Here is a 26,498-nt window from a genome sequence, read left to right as displayed (position 1 = left end):
CTTGACATTGAGCGACAGGATCTTTAGGGGCCTGGGAGCATTCACCGCCATAACACTAGGGGGGATGTTGCCGCTTTATCGCCTAGTACCCTCCACCCCGCATGGTTGGGAGTAATCGCCTCCCTCCACCACCACTGCTGCAGTTCCGTGTGTGCATCTGCAAGAGCCTCGGGGCCACCACCCCACCCGAAGGTAGAGGGGAGGACAGCATAGGGACAGCTCGGGAGCAAAGTAGGAAGAGTAGATAGAGTAGGAAAACAAAGAGAACGAAGAGAGTAAAGAACCACAGCGGGCCAACGGGGCCCTAGCACAATGTCCCATGTTCCGGACATCCTCTACCCGAGGGTTTGGATGGTCTCAGGAATGTCACTTCCTATGGGACAGAATGGGGGGGGGTGTTCTGTTGAGGATATAGGTCCCAGAAGCCTCGGAGCCCGTCTGCCCCGCTGCCCAGGACGGATTCGGGGGTAGGTGAGTCTAATGCATCACAGAGATGGGGAAAGCAGAATAAATTCTACAAGAGTACCTGGATCCAGCGACGGGGGCCAAGTTCCTGTAGCAAAAGGCCGCAAGGACGTATCCTCACGATCACCCCAAGGGGGGTCAATAGCATTCCATGGCGTCATCAGCCCGTCTGAGCCGCATCCATTGTTCGATCTCCCCCCTGTATAGATTCGGCAGGTGTAGGGCCAGGCATGTGCTTCCCCCGTATTGCCGGGGTGCGTGAGGTCATGCAGGCTCCAGGAGTGCAAGTGGCGTCATACCGCCCTTCAGTGAGCGTACAGTCACGGAGGTTTCCATTCCCGCATAGGTGTTAGCAGTGGCATGTCCCTCGACAGCCGCTGGTCATCTAAGCGTGGGAACTGGCCGATTGGGGGTCATGGAGTATGAGGCTTCGAGGGGTGCTCCTCGCGGTCGCTCTCAAGGGAGCGAATGTGGTCTATGATGTCTTGCTTGGCCTGGGATGTGGAGCGGTCTTCCTTCGGGGTCGTCCGACGACGCCGGGTCACCGTGGTCCAGTCCGGTCGAGCCGGGGGTCTCTCCTGGCGCCTGGAGCGGGATGGGCTATGTTCGGGGGATTCCGAGAGTCCAATCAGTTGTGCCACCTCATTGTAGGAGCGGAGTGCCCTGCGCTTGTCACCCCAGCGAAAGATCAGGGCGAAGGGGTGCCCCCACTGGTAGGGGATGTCGAGAGCCCGTAGTTTTTCTGTCACAGGGCGGAAGACTCTCCTTCTATGCAGCGTGTTGGGAGCCAGATCTTGGTAGATTTGAATCTTGTGCCCTCCGAATTGTAGGTCCTGCTTGTCCCTTGCTGCTTTCAGTATAGCCTCCTTCTCCGTGAAGTAGTGTACTCGGGTTATTATATCCGGGAGAAGGCCCGTCTTGCCTCCCGCGCTGAAGACTCGATGTGCGCGGTCCAGAAGTGGCAGGGAGGCCCCTTCGCCGCCTCGCACCTCGTGCAGGAGCTGGGCCGTGTAGGCCATGATGTCAGTCCCTTCCTTCCCGAGTGGCATGCCGCGGATTGGGAGGTTGTTGCGGAGCCCCCTATTCTCGAGGTCCTCCTGGAGAGTACCATGGTGTAAGAGATTTTATCTACAGACAAAAAAATTAAGGTAAAAAACACCCGATTAGGGTAAGGACTGAAAAGTAGGGACCAACACCCTGATGAAAGTCAGCGCCACGCATGTGGGGGCTTAGCATTGGCAGAAACATGTTAGTAATTGCAGTGGGGCTATAGGGAACGGCGCCTTCCCTTTATAACCCGACATATATATTTTAACCCTTCCAGGGGTCTACAGACAGAATAAAAATATTAATGTTGACCCCTAGGCTGTTTTAATACTCTAGTACTGCACAGTTTTGGTCCCGTAATAGAAGGGAAGAGACCCCCCTTCTCTGCTTCTTTCTGTTGTGTCACGTTGTTTTATGTGTTGTATGTGCACTATCACACATTTCTTTCCTTTCTCTACCCTCACCACTAATCTGTGTCTAAAAAAGATTGCGCTCCATCCAGTGTGTTGGTCTGCACCTGGATGTATGATGCGGCCCAATGATGAAGCATGACACTGCAAAGTGTGTGAGGGCAGTATTAAGACATGTGTTGTCTTACCCTGGTCTTTGTCCTAGGTACAAGTATAGATTTGATTGACTGTACCTTTTTGGATTTTTACAGGATACAATATTTTCATGTCGCCATATTTTAAAATTATATTTGGCTGCGTAATAAGCTAAAACACAACCGTCAGCAAAGTATGAGTGCACATGTATTGGTTAAATAAATGTGATAATACACTATTTACAAATTTAAGGATTTACAAAACACTAACTAAATAGGGCTAAAAACGATAAGAAGGGTAAAAAATAAATATGGATAAAAACAGGCGGAAATGTTAAAAAAAATAAACACTGTAAAACAGGGAGCCCGACGTACATCTCTCTCTGTTCCCTCTATACCGATAACATGGGTGTTGGCTCTTTTCTGGATTATTGAGGTTTTACAATCCCCTTGGTTCTCATTAACTTACGATTAGAATTCTTGTTTTAATGTATATTATTCTACTAATGCTTATTGATGATCTATTTGAATTCAAATAGCTATTAACAATATATCTCTCAATTAATGTATTGTTTTACTGTGTGTTTAAGGAAAATGTTACTTACCCTGTAAACATCTGTTTCTGGCATGTAGAGCTGTAGATTCACATGATGTGCATACTCCTTCCATCTAGTGTTGTGCAACTTGTTTTTGTTCGAGGTAGTCTTTCGCGTCACAAGGTGTAGGCAACTACTTTAGGCAATGCGCATGGTTATCGGCTCCATAGTCAGATTGTTTTTACCACCCTAAAGGTGAACTTGTAGATGGAGCTTAGAGCTACAGATATAAATGACCATGGAAAGTAAAGAAATAAGGACAGAGTATTTGCCTGGGAGGAGGGTGGGCGCATGTGAATGTAAAGCAGTACATGCCATGAACAGATGCTTACAGGGTAAGAAACATTATCCGTTAGTGGCGGTTGTATGATAAAGGTACGCATGGCTAAACCATGTGTGCCTGTACCACGCAGCTGCCTGAACCACAAATGCATCTAAACCACACATTCCTTTACTACGCATGCCTTCAACATGCAATTTTGAAGTAAAGGCATGAATGGTAAAGGGGTATGTGTGCTTAAGGTCGCTACCCCCCTTCACCGCCCTAAGCTACAAACCTCCTACCTGCCCCCCTCGCCTAAGGTCCTAATACCTGACCCCCCCTCCTGCCCCCCACGCTGACCCTAACTCGTAACATACTCTACCCCGAACCCCTCCCACCCCCCCATGCTGCCCCTACAACTACCTCAACCCCTTCCATTGCCCTTAGGCTTAAAATCCCAACCCTTATTTTAAAAAAAAACTACCCGAACCTGCCAGAGCCCTAAAAGTTTCCCTCCCCCTAAGCCCTAAAACTAACATGACAACCCATTCCCCTCCCCTGCCCTGAGGTCGAAAACCTTGTCCCTTAACATACACCACTTGACCCTCTCCCACCCTGCGCTGTCCCTAAAACAACCACAACCCCTTCCACCATCAATTACCCGACCCTCCCCCAGCACTGTAAATGACCTGACCCCCAGCCCTGAAAACTACCCTGACCCCCCCCCCCCCCCAGCCCTGAAAACAACCCCTCCCCAGCCCGGAAAACTACCTCGACCCCCAGCCCTGAAAACTGCCCATGACCTCCTTCCCCAGCCCTGAAAACGCACCAACCTCCTAGCCCTGAAAATGACCCATCTCCCCAGCCCTGAAAATGATCCGATCCCCCAACCCTGAAAACAAACCCCCCAAACCATACAAACTACCCCCCTTCCCAACTCGGCCCAAATCCCACTTACCTCACCATGTCCTCTCTTCCTTGTGTCTTCCTGATTCCACCTAGCTGCAGCCAGCTAATAGACTGTGCACTGCCTTAACCACACATATGCATGGTTACGGCATATGCGTGGTTAAGGCAAGCGTGTTAGTGCTTGCGTGCATGGCTCTGCCCGTGTTGTTCCAACTGTTTCCCGTTAGTGGCAGCATTGCTGTAGACACACTTGCTATACATAGACTGTTAATCAGTCCTGCCCAAAAACAGTGGCTCAGTCTGAGGATGTTGAAGAAGAATGAAGTGTAAGGAGTGGACCAAATAGCTGATTCACTGATGTCAGCTAGTGGTATATTCCCCAAGAAGGCAATAGAAGCCCCTTGCTTGTGCATAGAATGGGGTCTGGGAGGGACAGGTAGGGATCTTTTAGCATAGCAAGTTTGGCTGCACTTGACAAACCAACAAGCAAAAACTGCTTTTGAAGTAGCATGCCCTTTATGTGGTTTGGAGTAAGACACAAAGAGTTGTTGTGTTTTATAAAAAAGGTTTTGTTCTATTCACATAATACCTTAGCGCTCTTTTGACATCTAGGGTATGCAAAGCGTGTTCCGCAACAAACTTTAAATGTGAAAAGAAAACTGTCACCTCAATTGTTTGATTGAGATGAAAACTGGAAACCACCTTAAAGATAAATTTGGGGTTAGTTCTAAGGACCACCCTATCTAGATGGACTTGGAAGAAATGCTCCTATAAGGTGAGATTATGTACCTCACGGATTCGTCTGAGGGAAGTGACTGCTACAAGGAAGGCTACCTTCCATGACAGAAAGCGAAGCGGGCAAGAGCAAAGGAGGGCCCTTGAGCCTTATTAGGACCATGTCAAGATTCAACACCTAGGCAGGAGCTGCATGACCAGCTTAAAGCCTTCCATGAAGGCCTTAATGACTGGTATTCTGAAAAGCAAAGTATGCTGCCTGTGTTGTAGGTTAGCAGCCACAACAGCCAAATGTAATTGAAAGGAGGTATAGGCAAGGCCTGACTGTTGAAGGTGAAGAAGGTAATAGACAATGTCTAGTATTGATTGTGTGAGGGGATTGATATGCTTTGGAAGGCAATAGTGCACAAAGTGCTTCCATTTCGCTGCATAGCAGGACCTGGTGATAGGATTGCCTGCTTCATGAAGAATGGACATACATTCCTGTGATAAGTTTAGGTAACCACACTCTAAGACCTCAGAAGCCATACTGCAAGATTGAGCTGCTGAGGACTGGGGTGTTGGAGGGTTCCTTGACTTAGCATGAGAAGGTTCGACCTGTAGGGAAGCTTCTCGTGAGGAACTAAAAAGAATTCCAGCAGAGTGGAGTACCAAGGCTGAGACACCTAGGCTCGGGCTACTAGGATGAGGGTAAGTGACGTCTGCCTCAGCTTGTGAACTAATAACGGTAGGAGAGGCAGAAAAGCATAGACAAATACCCCTGACCAGTTCATCTATAGTAGGTTGCCAATTGACCGTGGGTGTGGTAACCTGGTGGCGAAGTTTGGGCATTTTGCGTTTTCTGCAGTGGCGAACAGGTCCATGTGAGAAAACCTCCACCGCTGGAAGTAAAAGAATCGTGTCTGGGGGTTAAGTTTCCACTGGTGGACTTGCTGATGTGTTCTGCTGAGCAGGTCTGCCAAGTCGTCTTAGAGACCGGGAATGTACTGCATGACCAACGGCATCTTGTGATGTATTGTTCACTTCCAGATTCTCTGGGCTAGAACAGACAGTTGGGAAGAGTGCGCCCCCCTTTGCTTTTGTTGGTAGGTAATGGCAGTGGTGGTGTCCATCCAGACTAGAACAACATTATTGTGAATAAGTGGAAGGACTGCTGGAAGAAAACATTGAATAGCCAGAAATTCCAGGTGGTTGATGTGGATGCCCTGCTGGGCAGGTGTCCACAAACCTTGGATTGTGTGATCTTGGAGATGTGCTCCCCATCCGGGGAGCAAGGTGTCCGTGGTGATGGTTTCCTTGGGAACTGGGTCTAGAAAGGGGTGACCCTGTATCAGGTTCTTGGGTGTTCCACCACTGCAGAGAGCGATATGTACGGCCCCAAATTAAAACTAGATCATTCCATAGACCCTTGGCCTGAGACCATACTTCTTTTAGGCACAAATGTAAGGGACACATGGGTAACCTTGCATAAGGAACTATTGCAATGCAGGGCGACATCATGCCTAGCAAACACATTACTGTCCTGACTGTTAACTGTTGATCCAGCTGAAAAAGATGTATCAGATTTTGGAAAGTGTTGACCTGGCAAGACTTGGATATGCCTTCCCCACCCTTGAGTCTAGAATAGACCTGAGGAGGGGTTGTATCTGAAGGGGCTGAAGGAAGGATTTGGCTATATTTATAGTGATGCCCAGCTTGTCAAGATGGGCTAGGGCTGTCTGCATGTGCGCCAGACATTGCTTTTATGTGGCACTTTAAGCCAGTAGTTCAGATAAGGGAACACGTGGATTTCACCCCGCCTGAGATGAGTGGTTACCACGGTTGGACAGTTGGTGAAGACTCTGGGGGCGGTTGTGACCCCAAAGGGCAGCACCTTGAACTGATAATGCTGCCCACTCACCACAAACAGCAGGAATCTTCCATGGATGGGATGGATGGGAATATAGAGGTAGGTGTCCTTCAAGTCAAGGGCTGTCATGAAGTCGTCTTGCAGACGGATGACATCCTGAAAAGTGACCATGTGGAAGTGTTCTGACAGTGTGTACCTGTTGAGGGGCATGAGGTCAGCTTGTGTGTGAATGGGGGGTGTTGGTGGGTGTTTGGGTGAGTTTTGAACAATACCGCTCCCGTATGATATCTAGAACCCATCAATCGGAGGTAATAATCTTCCAGTGATGTAGAAACCTCTGCAACCTACCCCGACAGGTGTTGGATGGTTGGGGGTGGGGGAAGTTGGACAGGATTAGTGTTTTCGGGTGGTGGTTTCTCTACTGTCCCGTTGACTCTACCCTTACCAATGACCCCATGAAGAGGTCTGTTGCTGTTGTCTGGAATTGGTGCTGGAAGTCTCCGGTGTGGCAACTGTCTTAGCTGCCCTGAGGTATTGTGGGCATCGAAATGCGTATGGGTTACTTCTATCCATCTCCTTCTTTATTTTTTGAGCATCTTGTTGACCTGAGGGCTGAAAAAATGCATGCCATCAAAGGGCACATTCAGAAGGTGATTTTGTACCTCTGATTTAATACCAGAGACCTGTAGCCATGCATTGCAGCAGAGAAGGAGACTGGAATTAATGCAGTGAGCAGCCGGGTTTGACGGAAAAGCCTTAAGCTTTTTGTGAACTCGGGAAGTGATGACTGACTTTCACAGGCTCTTTGAAGATGTCCTCAGCAGGTTTGAGCATGGCTTTCGACATAGGCAAATACTGGAGGGACCTCTGTGTGATGAAGAGGGTTTCTAGCAGGAAATTATCTTCCTCAGGCAGAAAGTACATCTCAAGAATATGGAAAACAGCCACCCTTGTGTAGACCCTTATGCTGGGAGGTAGTATCGTCAAAGAGAGAGGGCGCTTGGCGGGGTGCAATTCTCGGTCGCTGTCTACCTGATAGTCGTACTACGGGTCAGGAGCTCTTGGGTCATAGCATGGCTCATAGGGGGACGGACCCTAGACTATCCCCATCCCCTGGATATGGAAATTCCTATGGGGAATGCGTGTGCAAGTCTGCAGGCAGCAAGGGAAAGTAGGAATAGGAGGGGACGGAGGAGGAGGCCTGGATGGGTCAGGCAGCAGAGGAGAGGTGCCTCTATCCAAATGCCAAGGCTTTTTGGGCATCAGCTCTGGAAGAGAGTGGAGGGCCTCCTCGAAAGTGATTCTACTCTTGTGGGGATCCTTGGATGGCGGGCAGGCTTAGCCAGGATCCTGCCTGTGACCCAGGATCGTCACAAGAGGAGAATGGTGATTCTCCAATCATCCTACTGAGAGAATCTGGATTTCATTAAAGACTACGGAGGCTACCAATATGCAATAACCTTTTATTGCTGCCCCAACATTCATGTTCTGGTCTGTCTAAGCATTGGGAGTTTGTTATGACCAATGAGACACTGTAGCTAGCTCTGGAAGGGGATTTTGGGTACTGAGGTGAGTTTTGGGCCATCCTAATTCACAGAGGTTCCAGGTCTCTATGCACAGTTCTGTAGGAGAACGGAATTCCCGCTACATGGCGCCCATGACACTCGAGTAATATATTATTCAATCCTTAACCCCTTCACTGCCGTTTCCGGAAAGCAGTGGTGTCGGAAAAACCTACCTATTTTTGACATAGGTCTTTTTAAGCTTGAATCTTAACTAAAACGGTTTCCTTGAATTACTTCCCAGTTGTGCTACAAAGTTTACTTCATTGCGGGCGGTGCGAGATCATTTGCGGATGTACAATGTGCCTTTGGAAGGCTTGGCTGTGATCATGGTGGTGAGTGCGGATGCTGCTTACCCTTACAAACTGTTTTATTCGTGGGTGACATTTCCGGAGGTGGACGCTAATTCTCGTGTGTTCCACACGTACACTCCCACGGCTGTACCTGAGAATACTCAGTACAGGGCACAGGAAGTTCCTATTGACATTTGGCAGCATCGAGTTTGGTTTGGTGGCGCCCTACCCCATTCTTTAACCGCTCCGAGGTTAGGTCCTTTGTCCATTCCAGGCGCTAGTTGGCCTGTTTTGGCTGGATTTACTCCTCATCCTCTACACGGAAATTGTAACGTGGCTGAACTTCGACGACTACATGTAGTCGCAATTGCCGTGATTAGAGCCTTAGTGCATTACATGGGCCGTAATCTTTTGGGTGGAGCCCCGGGGGGTGGGGCGCTTCCGGCCGGACAGGGTGGTTTGAAACTCAGTCCAGTCATGGTCAATGCCGTAATGGGCAAGAAGCCCCAGGATAAGGATGATTTTCCTTTCTGGCTTGCCGAGAAATTTGACCAGCTGGAAGCTGTATTTCCTAACACGACTCTGGTGAAAAACACTGGATTCTTATGCTTAGTTTGCCGAAAGATTTGGCCCCTGAGCTTGTAGACTGTGAGACCTGGGGTAAGACTTTTGCAGCGGTCTATGCTAGGTGCTACGGCACCCCGTCTATGTCTGTGCTGTCTACGGTCCTTAAACGTGTTCAAGATGATCACGGACCGGAGTCTGCAGTAGAATTAGGCATACGCCTGTGTGGCACCTTTGATGTAGTTTGCGATCTGATCCTTGCTAATATCAAAGGGGATGCAGTGAACTTTCAGGTTGCTAACGCGTTGGCGGCGCTTCCCGATGCCGAGAAACCCCGACAGTTAGCGAAAATTATTGTGGCAGCTTATAAAACCGTGGGTCGCAATAGTAAGGGTCTTAAGCCTTTTTCTGTTAAAGAGAAAAAGCAGCCCCAGGGACAAACTTCGGAGACTGAAGTTCAGCCCAAGTCCAAAAAACAGAATTGGCCTAAAAAACAGAAACAGGGTAAGCAACAGCAACAACAACAAACCCAGGCTTCTCGTCCTGCGTCTCCGTTGTCTGCGTAGTCGGAACGTGTTTATGACTTGCGCGATCGCGCGACGATTAAAACTCCTGATCGATTTCAGGCTTCTGACCAACGCTCTCCTCGTTCCTTTCAGGACTCATCGCCCCGACAACCGGTGGTGGAGGGGGCGGCAGAGGTCGGGGTGGCCAACACGGACATGACCAGCCATGCCAGAGGAACGGTGCAGACAAGCAGGAGGGCTCTAAGCCTAAGCGACCGCAGTTTGCCAAGAAGAAAGTCGCAGCCTTAACAGCGCATCGTTATGCCACAGATAGTGAGAACGCGGCTTCCGAATCTGACGTGGGCTCTGACCTTGCTGGACAGCGCGGCAGAGATTACCATAGTGAGAGGCCCTGCGTCAACTACTGAAGGTGACAGTGACTGATACTTATGTTGTGATTGAAACAGCTGATACAAAAGTTGCTCCCCCTGATAGACTTTTTGAAATTGTCCTGTTAATCGAGGGTGACATACAGCGAACCAGAAAAGGGGTATTTTGGGAAAATCTTTCGTCTACACGTGACATTTTGCTTTCGGAGGCTGACTGGCCCCCACCTTTTGTGCTCGCAGCTCCGTGAGGGGAGGTGGTAATCCTCCCCAGTTTCGCGAACACTGTCTCGAATGAGGATGCCCTGCATTTTGCAGAAGAGTGGGCTCTGGCTCTAGCACCGGCTGTGTACCGCAATCAATGTGGTTGGGATAAATTGTCCCCATGCCACGAGATTCCTTTACGGTCTCAGCCACAACCTCAACCTCAATATCCCATACGGCGTGAAGCTAAGGCTTCCGTCGCGGCTATCCTTGAACAATTGGAATATCAAGGTGTAATTGAAACATGTGTGTCACTGATGAATGACCCTCTTTTTACTGTAAACAAGCCAGACGGTTCATATCCTTTGTTATTGGATTACAGGCATTTAAACTCGCATTGCCGTAACTGTGAGGTACAGAATACCCACGGCTCTGCTCTAGTGAATAGTCTTGTGCGTAAGCGGTATAAAACCACGCTTGACATTTCCAATGGTTTTTATGCCTATAGATTGGAAGGTCTTAGTTCCCAATGGACCTCCTTTACTTGCGGCGGTGTCAAAAAACACTTTCGGCGTTTGCCTATGGGCTATAAGAATAGTCCTGGGATTTTCACTGCCCGCATTGTCTCTCTTTTGGAGAGAATCGACCCGGATGCTTGTTCGTATGTGGATGACATATATCTAACAGACAACGAACTTTGGGAGCATCTGTGTCGAGTCAACGGGATTGTTTGTACCTTTGCCAACTTAGGTTATAAATTCGACGTTGCAAAATCGCACGTTGCAGAGTACACAGTGTTGTTTCTGGGCTACGAGCTCAACAATGAGGGAAAGGGCTTGGCTCCTCACTTCCTGGAGAAATGCGCACAACTGCGTGCTCCGACAACACTGAAAAAATTACAATCTTTACTGGGCTTCTTGAATTTTGGGAGGACATACATTCCGGAATATGCTCAGTGTATCAAGCCGTTGTATGCTTTGATACAACCATCTTTTTCCAAGCCATGCTGGCTGCCTGAGCATTAGGCTATTCTGCAGTCTTTGCAGGCTGATCTGCTCGCTTCTAAATTCTTACAGACTCGTGATAATCAGACCAACCTGGTGATAAGAATTATCCCTGGGACGATAGGTTTCACGTACCCGACTTTTAATGAAGGAGATACAGTACCTCTTGCTTACAAGTCACACTTGTACACTTCGGCTGAGTTGCGCTTTTCCACTGTGGAGAAATGCGGGCATCTCAGCCACTGTAACTCAGCTACAACAAAGGTTCTGGTGGCGGGGACTGTACGAACAGACGCGCGATTATGTCTTTCAATGTGACATTTGCCAGCAGATTAAGCCTTCAACTGCTGTGCGTCCGCCACAGACACAGTTGTACATATCTAATAAACTACTGGGTTGCGTTTATTTAGATCACTGCGGTCCTTTTTCTTCTGATACTGCGTATAAGTACATCTTAGTAGCAGTTGATTCATGCACACGCTTTGTGTGGGTATGGCCCCATCGCAGCGCTGATTCACGGACTGTCATAAGAGATTTGCGTGTCTTTGTAGGGGTTTTTGCCTGTGGTACCTTCCATTCGGATCAGGGTCTGGCTTTCGCCTCTAAGGCGTATAAGGATGCTATGATTTCGTTGGGGGTCCAAGTCAAGTTTTTGTCTCCGTACAGACCTGAGGGTAATAGTGTAGTGGAGCGAATGATCCGTGACTTAAAGCAATCTTTGACAGCTCGAGTTATAGGCACTGGCAGAAACTGGTAGGCCCACCTCAATGCGTGCAGCGTGCTCTAAACAATCTCCCTAGAAGGTTTCTGGGTGGGCGGACCCCGTACGAAATGCTCTTTGGTATCAAGATGTATGTCCCTGACCTCGACGGTCTAGACAGCGTGGCTCAAACCACGGCCTTTGACGTAGATGAACAATGCAATGTTTTACAGGATCTACAAAAGACCATAGACAGTCTTGCAAAGGAACATATGCCCACCACATCGGATGATGCGTTGCAGATCCCGGTAGTTGGCTGGCTACCCAAAGTTGGAGAACTGGTTCGAGAGAAGATCGATAACAAGATAGAATTTGGTCCTTCCTATCGAGCACCGGTTCCCGTTCTTGGAGTGAAGGGCACAAGAACAGTCATTTTGCCACCACTTCCAGGTCGTAAGGAGACAGGCTTTTCTCTATCGACAATGTCAAGATACACGGGTTGCCGATTCTTCATAGTATGACACCGGCAGTCTCCTGTCCTTCGATTGTGAGAAATTCTGTTTTGGCCACTACTTCTAAAGCTGAGCCAGGAGTGGCCCTCGAGATGCCTGCAGTTTCCAATCCATTATTGACTGCTTATCCCGTTAATGACATTGATGGGCTAGACTATGCCTATCCTTCTGATTTGTCGATGCCTGATCTGCAAACACGTTTGGCCACAGAATCCAGATTCTCCTTTGACTCTGTTTCAGTGACTTCGAAAAGACCCTCACGTTGTGCAATTTATGCCTCCTTATTTAAAAAAAATTTTTTGATTCCCCCTTGGACATATATTTGGCTGGTGCTTTTTTCAATTTACCTTTTTATGTCAATTGGTTTTGTGTTTTATTTTTTCCGTATCATCGATGGACACTATGTCGAGGAAAGAACATGCATTCGGCATCTTAATGGAACTTTGGCCCCCTTTTCCTCATCACATTCAGCTCACAGACTGAGAAGAGACTTGAATTTTGTTAACATCACTGCTTGGCCAGTTCTTGATGGGATTGTGTGGGATGCTGTTAAATTTCAAATCCATGGCCCTGTCGCGTTCTAATCTAGGACCCCGATCAATACTGTGACCGTATGCCCCTATACGGCTATAATCCATTTATTCCCCTATAATGGCATAAACGATCAAGAGTGATATTTCAGAAACTCGTCTCTGGCCTAACACGATCAGAGCCACATTTCAGAATCTCTTCCTCTGCAGCTTCCTCTGCAGCTCATTAGAGCAAATGACACAACAGAAGCCACTATCTAAGATTCCTAGATTACACTCCGAGTTCTTCAACAAGATAAAAACTCAGCAACCTGGGAAAGCCCCGCTTGCTATGTTTTGATTAGTAATAGAACTCTAATGAGCTCTGAGAGACTATCACTTCCTAGTGACATCTTTATTGACGTCTTATGTCCAAAAACCTACGTCAAACCAGGCACCTTTCAGGTATAAATATTACCAACGTTGCCTTAAGCAAACGCTGCCTCAATGACATCGATGATAGCGATGGTGTGGTGAACATAGGAGCAGAACAGCTGTCCCCTGCAGAGCCCAGCAGATACAAGCTGCCCTAGGACGCTGCCCCTCCTCCTCCTCGACGCGCTGAGAGAGACGCTGTCTTTTCTCCTGCCGAGAAAATCCAGCTCCGGCGTTTCCAGCCTACTCTTGCGAGTGACTGGGATATCGAGTCCTGGAAGGAGATACAAGACCTCCAACATTCTATTTTAGAGGTATGGTGTTGACTAAACCCTTAGAGAGAATTCTTGAAGCAAACCTTTGCAAAACCAACTTAACTAAAACTGCTACTTCCTTACTCCCTCCCAAGTATTAGGCTTAGGTCAGGTACACAGGTGTAGGCGTAGTTAGAAGCACCAGTTGAGTACGTTAGCTGCATGTATATATGAATGTATATATTTTATTCATTTTAACCAATGTATGGCTAAGAAACCATATCAATGCTTTTACAGTATTATTTCGCAATACTCATTTTACTGTACGCACTTTTTATAATAACTAGTCTTGCAATTGTGGCAATTCATTTCTCTTGCACGAGAAGAAAGACTGTTCAATAAATAATACCTTTTTATTGAAAACGCCCGTCTCTCTATTTCTCTGCATCTTGGTGAAAGTAATCTGCACAACTGACTGAGTAAAATAACTGTCTATTGTTTCACACGACTCTAGAGATTGACTCTTATTCTAAGGAGCAAAGTTGTCATGTTTATGCGGTTGTTGGAAAACTGAATTCCTTCTTGTCTGTACCAGGGAAGCTGATCACTTCCTATGCAGTCAAGAAAGTTTCCAGTGACCTCTGAGCTAGTTGGTAACAAACCCAATTAAGTTTAGCATAGTCAGTGGAGACCTGGAAGATCCGCACTTCTACGTCCATACTACTGTTTATGTTATTCCAATGCGCAGGGCCTATTGGGAAAATAGGAACTACACTACAGCCCTACAGAAGTCGTTAATGTCCCTAGTGTAGTGAGAGTGAACATGGGGGATGTGGTGAAACAAAACATACGTTCTGATGATTGGGATGTTCAGTCAGTAGAATCATTATTCTCTGATTTGAAATATTATGCTGCCTTTGATGGTGAAGATTTAGATTTAGAATCGGCTAATTATGGTGATTTATTTTTCTTTCAACATTTTGGTAACCATTTTCTGCATAAAACGAGTTCCAGAAGGGGTACTGTAAATTACACACAGTGGGAACATTGCCCAGCACCATTACAAGGCAGCTCCAGTACATTTTTGAAGAAGTACACTTATTTGACAGACTTTAATCAATCAAGTCCTGAGTCCTTTTATTTTAAGATGACACAGAAGTCCATGTCCAAGGTTACCTACCAATACTAAATTGTTGTATTCGAAGTCCTTTTTAGACAAAATAGCTGTTTAGGGCTACGTGCTATGGAAGGAAACCATTGAACTTAAATCGGTTTGGGGTTCTAAAAGTTGGCAGGTACAAGGCAATCAGGCTTTGCACCGTGCATGTCCCAGACAACATGCTTTGGATTGGCTACTTCAAAAAAATTGAATACCCCTACAATTCCTGATTTGGAAGAATATTCCGGTTGGAATACTTTCACAAAGTTTTCCATTCGAGAGTTGCAAACATTTAGCCTGTGTTTTGAAAGGAACTCCAGTTCCCGCCATTGTTCCCACATTCACATTACTGGCAAATGGTAGTTATTTACTGTTGAATAACGGAGAGTGTTGTGGTTTAATTAAAGGTATCGCTTATGTGGTAACTGTATCAGAATGTGTAGTCTGTTGCAAAAACGTTCTGTATCCCACTACGCATGGGAATTCAGTTTGTTTCCATCTGGCCGCGCATCGAAACCTTAAAAGCGGAGTTCAATGGTATGAGTAGAATAGGAGCCCTTTTGTCTCAAAAAGAGGTGGCCCTGTGTTCTGCCCGAGAAACATTCGTCCTTCACATAGCTAACACGCACACAGAGGTGCAGGCGCTTTTAAATACTGATTTACCGTTACATTTTAGCGAGCTGGTTCATCAAATCTTTAATTGCCTCCTCCACTTCTGGCCTGGCTCACTTTTTTAAGTTAGTTAGCAGTGGTCTCGTGACTTCATTTGAAAAAATGTTTGGAGTCATCCCTGCATTCTTTCATTCTATATTTTCAAGTCTGTTCGGTGGCTTCCCCGTTTTGCTGGCATTAGCTGCGGGCGTTTTGGTGATATTTTGCTTTATTAAACATGGATGCCCATCCTGCGCTGGAAGCCGCAGAGCCCCTCCTGCCACTGTTTCGCAACCGGATGCTTGATTACTATGGTACCCTGCCGCTGGCGACTTTAAGCACGGCATTTGGATTATCGTTTCGATTTTCCTTTTTTACATGAGTCCAGCCTGTGTTTCATTGCCTGAGCCGCAATTTCGAATGGGCCTTTGATTTGTGTCTCTGCTTGACAATGTCTCCCGACGTCGATTTTAATCATCTGATGAGCCCCGTAGTTGCTCAGGAGTTGGTTTGTACTGGCGAAAGTATTATGGCCTTGAAAGCGATGCATGGACTAATGGGTCATTGGGACATATTCGCAGCGACGCATGAGTTCTTGGCGCACAGCTTTCTTGAGAACCCATCAAGTTGTCCTTTGATGATGCTAGAGGATCCAGTGCTGGAGGAGCACGTATGTTCTTTGCCCCTACTTAACTGGATGGCTGCACTGTTTTCGGATGATGACAGTGATTTCATGCTGGAGGCTGTTGCTGCATATTTTGCATATCCAGTCGTATCCTGAGATACCATGGAGACTTTAATTATTTGGGCACGTACCTGTTTGTATTTTTGGAAGGTGCCTTTTTCTTATAAACATTTTTTATATACGCCCCGGGCCTATTGACTTAAACTAAAGGGGCCTTATATTCAAAGTAGTTTAGACCATTCCATTTGGCCACTGTAGGCCATCATGTATGCTTTTGAAAATTAGCTTAGCTCATTATTATTGAACTCTGCTTTCATGTTATGCCCCTATTCTGGTCTTTCCTTACCTTGATTTTTGCCCGTGCTCGGATCATTGGGGGGGTGTCATATAGCTAATTCTTTTTCTATATACAGTGTTAAGTTAGCATGAGCTTATTAAATGTTTAAACACCATTTTTCCTTTCTGCTTCATTTTGCACACGACACATAATTGTTGTTTTAGCTTTCAACCCAGAAGAGCTTCGTGATTTACTTGAGAAACAATATGTTATTGCTCTGATATCAGTTTTGGTTGGTACACTGTCTGCACAGTGAGTGCTGAAGGCTCCAAGGATAACTCGACACAATGTTGTTGTGAGGTCTGATCTTCGCACTTCCATAGACATAACACACATGCTGCTGCCAAAATCTGGTTCTAGGCGGGTTTTATATTGTTGTGCTGAACACACACGTAACACACTTGATGGTGCTTCGCATGCAGAGAGCTGGTGGAAGATGATGTGATCCACTGCCACTGAGATTTTGAGGTATGGGCCCGCCCTGCTAAAACCCAAATGAGACCTTCATAGATATAAAATACTATGCTAAATAGGGAGGGTGAGAATTAGGTGTTGTTAATTCCTATTCATTGCAGCATCTTAGTATGCTGTCACCATTCGCCTTTTATGGACTAATAACTATGCTGATAACTTTGTTACTTATAATATGTTTGCTAGTATTGTACAAGATACTGTGTTTGAGAACCTTGCATTAGTAAATAAATATTTCAAATATGCACTTGTCCTCATTTACTCCACGTTCTGGTTTGCAATGATTATATAACGAAAGAGTGTTCATGTGTTCCACAATACCGGAGGTAATCGAAGTTCATGTTCTGGTCTGTCTAAGCATTGGGAGTTTGTTATGACCAATGAGACACTGTAGCTAGCTCGGTAAGGGGATTTTGGGTACTGAGGTGAGTTTTGGGCCATCCTAATTCACCGAGGTTCCAGGTCTCTATGCACAGTTCTGTAGGAGAACGGAATTCCCGCTACAAGATCTTCTCAGGTAAGTGTTGCAGTGTTCTTTCTTTACACTCCCATCCAATTTTTTGTTATGTTGTTATTATGTTTTTCTTAAGGTTTTCTTTGAAGCGTGTGTACTCTTACGTCTATTATTTCGATTTAAGAGGTATTTTTAGGACTGTCCCTGACAGCTTTAGATTAATATTTAGAATTTGCAGTGCTCCGGTTACACGGGCTACAAATTATGGTCCCCCGCTATTTCTTCTTTAACCACAAATCTCCCTCCGGTGAGAATAAGGAGGTAGAGGAAGGTATGCAGGGGCTCTGGGTACTTTCTGTGATCTCCTGCTAGTCATTTCTCTACAGCTGCGCGTCTTATGAAGGCGCAAGGCCTATGTGAATCCTTCCAGAATCAGAGACATGGGCGACGCCCTTGCCTTTGTTGGCAGAGCTGGGTATTAAGGATTAGCCCAAGTGGCTACATGCAACCCCTTGGAATCTCTTCCGGCGTTTTCGGAGACAAGCGGTGAGCGAAGGGGCACTTAAAATAGAAACGGGACTAATGAACAAAGCAGCTATGTTTGCTTGGGCTTAGGCCATCATTATAAAATGTATAACGTTATGCGCTACCATAAAGCGGATAGTGCTCTCCATATCTGCCCTATCAGCTGAGCCGCGGGAAGCACAAGCCCATACCAGCACGATCAGCTGAGTTGGTAGAAGAACATTTTTTATTACAGATGGACACAATTAAGATCTTTTTACGATATTTAAAAATAAAAATAAAGGGGCAAATAATAACAAAGAAAGAAAAGGAAAGGCTTATTCCTAAGGGCAGATTAATACGTTGGTCCCTCTTTAAGGCAGTTCCTTTTCTTATAATGTAGTGCAGGGAACTGTTAACACTCCCCTCAATGAAAATATGTTAAAGAGATTTTTTGAGAGGGAGTTTAAGTCCTCCCTGAAGGAGGCGGTGAAAGCCGTTCTGAATAAAAGGAAAATGGTTTCTCCTGCTTAGGAGAACTTGTTGGTACTTTCAGAGGAGGATAACCATTAGCCTAGAAGAACAAGTTACTTACCTTCTGTAATGATATATCTGTAAGAGACATAGATTAGTTATGGATTCCTCACCTTAGAATTACCACCCAGGAGTCAGACATGATCTAGAGAATTTTTCTCCAGCAGTACCCCTGCGAATCTGTAGGGGGCGTCGGTCGTCTCCACATTCGTTGTTGGCGTCGAGGTCGCCGGAATGATGTCGTGATCGCCAGAATGACGTCGCGGTATCTACTTAAACCCCCGCCCCTGCGAGCTGACGTCACTTCTTTACACGACATTCCACGCCAGAAGCGCAGAGCCATGCAAGACACTGAAGACTGGTGCACAAAGCTAAAGTCCTGAAGGGAAGTCCCTTATCCTAGAAGTCAGTTCACAGAATGGGGAGGATGGGTGGGGTGGTGAGGAATCCATAACTAATCTATGTCTCTTACAGATATATTGTTACCAAAGGTAAGTAACTTGTTCATATGAAAGAGACAATTAGTTATGGATTCCTCACCTTAGAATAAATACCTCCGCAATACCAACCCCGTAGGTGGGTCTGCGAACCAAGTTCACACCAGAAAGTCCTAGAGTACTGAACGGCCAAAGAAGCAGTCTCTCCGGACTTGGCTGTCCAGGCAGTAGTGTTTGGTAAACGTGCGCAATGAAGAGAAGGCTGATCAGGAAGCTGAAGAAAGGCCGAAATGGCCGAAAGACAGCCTTTTAAAGGGCCAAAGAAAGAATAAAGAGGAGAACCTCTGAAAGGGGTGTAGAAAGGGGATCCACAGCCTTTGCTGCACACCATGCCACAAATTTGTTCCATCTACAGGTGTATACCGTTTTGGTGAAGGGACGCCTGGCTGCCAAGATAACAATCCATACTTCGGGAGGAAGGTCGAAAACTGTCAACTGTCGCCACTCAATCTCCACGGAAGGAGGAGGAGGCTTGACAGATTCGGGTGGAGGACCCTCCCCTGCTGCTGCGGCAGAAGATCCTCCAGAAGGGGCAGTCTGATTGGAGGATCAATGGCCATGTGCAGAAGCTCGGGATACCAGACTCTTTGTGCCCAGTCAGGAGCCACAAGAATAACTTGGGCCCATTTGCGCTTGATCTTCTTCAGCACTCTGAACAGAAGTGGCATAGGCGTAAAGGCGTATAGAAGACTGCAACTCCACTTGCGACGAAAAGCATTGCCTGGCGAGTGCCGCCTTGGAAAATTCCAATTCGCAGAATTGCTGACAGCGCGTTCTCTTCCGTGGCGAATAGATCTAACTAAGGCTCTCCCCACCGCTAAATGAGACCTTGCACCACTTCTGAGAGAAGACGCCATTTGTGTTCCATCATGCACCGGCGGCTGAATTTGTCCGCCCTGGCATTCAGAGAACCTGCCAGGATGTTCCGGCCACTCCCAGAGACTAAGTGCCTCCAGACATTGGGTCCACGACCCCACCCCGCCCTGTTTGTTGCATTACCACATGGCGGTGGTTTTGTCCGGGAACATTTGCACTAGTCTCCCTTTGACAGAAAGAAGGAATGCCTTCAGTGCAAGACGGATCGCCCAAAGCTCCAGAAGGTTGATGTGGAGCCCGGACTCCGCCAGAGACCAGAGGCCTCTGATCTCCGCCTCTTCCATGTGGCCACTCCATCCCAGGAGGAATGCACCTGTCACCACTATGAACTCTGGTTGGGGAAGGGAGAGGGATCTGCTGTTGACCCAATCCTGGTTCGTTAGCCACCACTGAAATTGGTGTGCAGTGCCCTCCGAGATCTGGACGCAATCGTGAAGATTCCCCTGATGCTGTGTCCACTTGAACTTCAGGTCCCACTGCAGAGCCCGCATATGCCACCTGGCATAGTCCACCAGCAGGATGCAGGGGGCCATGAGGCTCAGTAGCCTCAGAGCTTCAGGGTCATTCTGACCGAAACCCGGGATGGAGGTTGAAAGATCAGAGTCAAAGCACGGATATTCCGGACTAGCTGCTCGATAGGATAAGCCCGGAACTGTGCTGTGTCCAGAACCGCTCCGATAAAAAGGAGCTTCTGAGAGGGAATTAGGTGTGCCTTCGGCAAGTTGATGGTGAACCCCAGCAAATGGAGGAGGTCGGCCATAGTCTGGAGGTGGGAGATGACAGCCTGGGGCAAGCCCACTTTCAACAGCCAGTCATCAAGATAGGGGAAGACTGGACCCGCTGATCTGCGCAGATGATCTGCGGCCATCACCATCACTTTCGTGAACACCTGAGGGGCGCTGGTAAGGCCAAAGTGGAGCACGGTAAACTGAACGTGCTCGTGGCTTACCCTACTGTGAACCGAACCGTAGCCGTAGGGCCAGCAGGATGGGGATACGAAAATAAGCGTCCGGCAAGTCCAACGCTACTATTCAGTCTCCAGGGTCGAGGGCAGATAGGACCTGAGCCAGTGTCAACATTTTTAACTTCTCCTTCCGGAGGAAGAGGTTGACATTCCTGAGATTTAAGATAGGACGCAGGCCTTTGTCCTCTTTGACCCAGAAAGTAGTGGGAATAACAGCCACAGCCTACTTCTGGGGGAGGAACTCGCTCGATAGCTCCCTTGGCCAAGAGAGCTGTAACTTCCTGACGGTTAAGAGCCAAGTGATCCTCAGACATGCAATGGAATTGTGGTGGCATGGATGGAGGGGTAGTCTCGAAGGGGAGGGAATTGCCACTTCGGACTATCAGTAAAACCCACCTGTCTGACGTGATGTTCTGCCAGTGGGGGAGGTGATGGCGGTTCCTGATGCCCACTGGCAACTGGTGGCCCTGGAAGGTTGGACTAGGAAGGTTTGGAGGCTGCTGCAGAGGGGAAGCTAGTGGACTAGCCCGCACGCTGGTCCCCAGACCCACGACGCTGGGTCCCAATTACCCGGCCGCACATAGGCTGGGCAGCTTGCACAGGCCTGTGGCTCTGGGCGGAACGTAGTGGGGCACCCTTTCTGTAGCTACAAAAGGGGTGAAAAGCAGACTAGGCGGGGTGAGTGCAGGTGAGGCCGTAGCACTAGAATCCTCAAAGTGCTCAAGCGCCTTTCCGCTTTGTCACCAAACAAGGGCATGTCCAAAAGAGTCGGTTGGACCTCACCCGAAAAGCCAGTGGACCTCAGCCAAGAGTAGCATTGCAGAGCTACTGACGTTGTAATCGTCCTGCCTATCGAGTCGGCGGTGTCCAGCCCACATCATATGGAGAACTTCGCTGCATCTCTACCCTCGGCAACTGCACGGGAGAGCATGGCCCGGGCTTCCTCTGGGCACTGTGGTAGCACATGTACAACAGAGTCACACACTGAGTGGGAGTAACAGCCTAAGAGACATGCAGTGTTCACCGACCGCAGTCCTAAGCTGGAGGAAGAAATCATCTTCTTCTCAAGGTGGTGCAGCTTCTGGGATTCCCTATCAGGTGGTGTGGTTGGGAATGCGCCCTTGGAAGTCGAGGCTTGGACCAACAAGCTCTCAGGGGTGGGGTTTTGGGAGAGGATCAAATGGGGTCGTCGGGGCCGGGCAGTGGCGTCGGGCAATCATCCTATCCACAGGGGCCCCTGTGTTGGGCTTGGACCAAGTGCCCAAAAGGATGTCTTTAAGGGCCTCACTGAATGGCAGCAGGGGCTCCGAAGAGGCCGCTGCTGGCTGAAGCACCTCAGTCAGGAGGTTAGTCCTGACCCCCACAGTAAGAAGCTCAAGGTTTAAGACCTCAGCCGCCCTACGCTACACCACTGCCTAAAATGCACCCTAATCCATAGTCACGGTAGGGGGAGAAAGCATGCCAAGGTCTTGGAAGGCGTCCGACCTCTGGCCTCACCCAATTCCTCTCTCCAGTACGGTTCCTCTATCTCGTCTGCCAAAGGGTCAACAGACCCCTCCCAGTCCTCCTCACCCTTCTCTGGTAGACACTCAGGGCGTTAGGGAACAACAGGGGAGAACAGTGGTACAAAAGTACCGTTCGGCGCCGGTACTGGCGTCGTGTCCACATCGAGGGGAAGGCTGGAGCCGATGTTGGCTGGGGACACAATCAGCATCAGAGGATCGCTACTGGATTCGGCAACGATCCGGATCCAGGCCTGGATCCCTGGGGGTCCTGCGGCTCTAGAGCTTCAGCCGCCAGCATCTAAGGCCTAGAGCCTAATGCAGAGTTCGCGGGCCCAAAGGCACGCCGGCGGAGTCGGGCTACCCAGTGATGGAATGGAAGGCTTTGTAAAATCTACGATATCTCCCGGTACTGATTGGCTTGGTTACGACCATTGCCCACCACCATCTCAGTATATGATGTAGTTTCGACTCTTATTCCACCTATTTGCAGGGCTTGCCTATAGACTATGACAACCTTATGCTGTCTTATATACTGTTTTTGCTCCTTTTCAGGCCTAAGGGCCTGTGCTCGAGCAAAGCCATGTTCTTTTCTGACACTATCTTGCTGAGGCTCTTTGGGTAAGAGGCGATATTTACTTTTAATGTGTTATTCGCTAGCAGTGAACCAGCACGGACCGGTTCTTGTCGGAGGAATGTGCTCTCTCCGCGCCGGAGCCATAACAAACGCTTGGCCAGCTGCTGTTGTGGACCTGGTACGAGGAGGTACAGGAATCACGTGAGAGCGGTAGGCGGGTTCTTCCAGAAGATTTGAGAAAGGGCTAGATTCTATATTAGTGAAATCGGGTCCAAGGAAAGGGAGAGGAATTGATGGTCTGTGAGACGATGGTCTGGCGGCTTTGATGGTCTGGTGAAACTTCATGGTGCAGACGTGCAGTCGTGTTTGTGGAGCAGAGAGTATTGGCTTAACCAGAGAGAGACAGAGGGAGAGTTGGACCCTTCTTCAAGCTACAGATGCCTAGTTATATGGTGAGATGTTCCATGTACATCTAACTTTATCTAATTTTGCCTTTCATTTTCAGGTTCTATGTGTATGCATGTGTTGATATTTAGTTATTATTTCTTTCTTGCCCCCACTAATATCATGTAATAAAGACCCTTGGAATGTGTATTTGGCTTTTATTCTTTGTAAAGGAAGGTCGGGCCCCTTTTTTACCAAGTGTTTACAGAGGGATGGGCTATTTCTCCTCTAAAGAGTAGTTGTCGATAAGGGAGGGAAATCGGCTCCTAAGCAGGAATACCAGAAATATTAGTAGATTAACCCAACACAGCGCATGAGGGATGTACTGATTTTTCACCGGAAGGTGTTGCTCGTGCAGATGCGCGTTGTTCGTCAGGAGACGTTGCTGATTTCGCACCGGGGTGCGTTGCTCGCGTAGATGCGTGTTGTTCGTCGGGAGACGTTGCTGATTTTGCACCAGGGTGCGTTGATCGCGTAGGTACGCGTTGTACGTCGGGAGACGTTGCTGATTCAACGGAAAACGTTGCTATACATACCCTCGGAGCTATGACTTATTTCATCTTTAGTAGTTAGTTTTATTCCTTTCTCAGGTAAGTATTCTGAAGTGAGGTGTTCTCAGGCAATCTGGGAAGGGACTCGGATGTGTAATGACTGCCTGTACAACTAGCTGAAACACCCGAAGAAGCGGAAAAATCAGTCATTACATTTTGGCGTCGTGACTCACAGGATCATCGGGTGGAAAGTGTGCAGGGAAAATCGATAACATCTTGGTATCGTGACAATTGCGGAATTGAGGTTGAGTGAATTTTAAAGAAAGGATACATTATGTTTTCTAGGAAAATAAAGACTAAATTTCAATTACCTGTAGAGATTCCTGGATGGGAATCGACTCCATATGGAGTATTGGCTCATGACTGGGCTAATTCGACGGGTTTGAGTGAAAACTGGAACTCGTGTTTGCTCGAGGCTGAACCGGCTCAGGTAGTATCATGCTTACAGAAAGTGCCGGTAGTGAGGGGAGAGGAGCTTCCTATATTAGGACGAAGAGGATGGATTTTGTTAAATGCTTATAGATTAGTGCATGAAAAATATGTAAAAATACAACGTGAAAGTAAAGAATTTGAAGAGCAGTATGTAGAAGTGAAAAATGTGAATACGCTGTTGAGATGTCAGAACAAATTGCTCTCGGATAAGTTGGAAACTTACTAGAGTGTGGCAGAAAAAGCTGCAGTGCGTATCGCTAAATACAAGTACAGACATAGAGGAGGCAGAGTTAACACCAGGAAGGTAAGTCTAGCTATTGCAAAGGCAGGACTTGATTGGGATCCTGAATAGTGGGATGGCAATATTTGGGACTCTTCTGAGTTTTCAGAATCAGGTGAGGAGGAAAATAACAGAGAGCCTGTTAAAGTTCAAAGGGAAGTCAAAACAGAAGTGCGCAGGGAAGTGCAGGCACAACCGATTCATCAAAGAAAATCGAAGGGTGGTCCTAACCATCCTCAAGGGATACCTCTTGATAGCATAGAGGACTTTACGTAACAAGACATCAATGACATTTTAGACAGGTTTAGGCAGAAATCTGGTGAGAGTTTACTTACTTGGATGGTTGGAATTTTTGATGTGGGTGCTGAAGGCATAATGTTAGACCGTGGCTATGCAGTGAAGTTCTGCACGAGCAACTGGCTGTGGCTGGCTGTATTCATAAATATCCAACTGAATCAGACTGGCCGGTAAATGAGAAACCATGGTATACGCTGAGAGACGCAACACAGAGATTGAAAGAGGAGGCGATGAAAACCTCTATTTTCTTAGATGTTGCGCACAGATTAATGGAGGGAGTGCTTAATACTTCTGTGAGAAACAAGATCATTGGTACTGCTCCCCCTGCTTATAAGCAGGTGATGATGACATTGTTAATTAATAAAACGGGAAATACATTGGCTGAGGTGATTGAAGCGGTTCGCGAGTTAGGCGAGCTAGGAGAATGGATGAAGGCAGAAAGACCATCTAGACCCGAAGTTCGTACAGACAATAATCGACTGAGTAGGCGAGACATGTTTCTTGCCCTACTTAAGGATGGGGTGAGTGTGACTGAGATTGATGGATTGGCTACTGCTAAGTTATGGGATATGTTTCGAAAGCGAGGTCTAGACAGGAAGGAAGGGAGTAGGAGAGTTAACAAAAAAGATAATGACCGAAGAGATTCAGATGGAACTGGTGACGAAAGCCGCCATAGAGGAAGACAAGATGAATTCTGGGATTATCAAGATAGACGAGAGAGAGAAGCATCATCCAAGTTTAGAACATTTCGCGATAGAGCGAGAGAGAGAAAGGAAAATATTGAACACAAAGACAGACGAAAGAGGTAAATCTCCGGAGTGGAGAGTGAGAGACGAACGGGAAAAACATCCCGATCATAGGTCGCAATCCTATTGAAGCGGAAAGAACCCATTTTATGAGGGAAGAGTGTACGAGCAAGAGATTTTACCCAAACGATATGAGAGTCTTTATCCCGATCTTTCTTGGGTGTCTGATAAAGGCAAAGCTGACTAGGAAATAGGTCAAGCTCCGGTACAAAATTGGGCTCGAAAAGATTACAGACCATATGTAGACATAGAAATTTTTTGGAGGCATCGTAATGTGCAACGGGCCCGGGCATTGGTAGATACAGGAGCGGAGTCCACTTTGATATATGGGAATCCCAAGAAGTTTAGAGGACAGTATTTTACTATCACCGGATTGGGTGGTAAAGAGACCCCAGCAGTGCAAACGAATCTCCAGTTGAGAAAAGGGAAAATACCAAAACGAGAATATAGTGTGTTAGTGATGCCCCTTTCTGAATACATAATTGGTATTGACATTTTGAAAGTAATGACCTTACATTTGAGTGATGGTTATTATCAGTTTGGTTTACAGAATTATATTTCAACTAAACCTGTGAGAGTAGGACGTTTAAAAATTCCTACTGTGAAATTGCCCCAAACGACCAAAGTTATTTCAATGAAACAGTATCGAAATCAGTGCTACCATCCAAGATCTGATGGATGCCGGGGTTGTAATTCCGATTACTTCTGCTTTTAACAATCCCGTGTGGCCTGTGGGCAAAACTGATAATTCTTGGCGCATGACAGTTAATTGTCGCGAATTGAACAAGCATACACCTTCTTTGACTGTTGCTGTGCCAGACATAATTACTTTAATAGAAAAAGTTCAAAGACACCCAGGAACATGGTATGCAACTATTGACATTGCTAATGCTTTCTTTTCCATTCCCATTGCCCCCGAATGTCAGGAACAATTCAGTTTTACGTGGAATGGTAGACAAATGACATTTCGAAGTTTGCCTCAGGGCTATTTACATAGTCCAACGATCTGTCACCGGCTGGTGGCGGAGCATCTAGATGAAGTACCTTTGAGCTCAGGGGTACAGATTTGTCATTATATTCATGATATTATGATTCAAGGTGAAACACAGGAACAGGTCCAATGTCAGCTAAATCAGGTTGT

General features: G+C 47.2%; 1 protein-coding gene and 1 pseudogene across 1 annotated transcript in view; both read right to left on the bottom strand.

Moving 5' to 3' along the window:
• TOGARAM1 (TOG array regulator of axonemal microtubules 1) overlaps window positions 1-26,498 on the bottom strand; it is an 871,068-nt gene that overhangs the window by 76,874 nt on the left and 767,696 nt on the right. The window lies entirely within an intron of this gene.
• Window positions 879-20,583, bottom strand: LOC147689856 (uncharacterized; annotated as a pseudogene).

The sequence above is a fragment of the Lissotriton vulgaris genome, chromosome 9, assembly GCF_964263255.1.
Source record: "Lissotriton vulgaris chromosome 9, aLisVul1.2, whole genome shotgun sequence".
NCBI classification, from domain to species: Eukaryota; Metazoa; Chordata; class Amphibia; order Caudata; family Salamandridae; genus Lissotriton; species Lissotriton vulgaris.
This window is presented reverse-complemented; position numbering and strand designations above follow the sequence as displayed.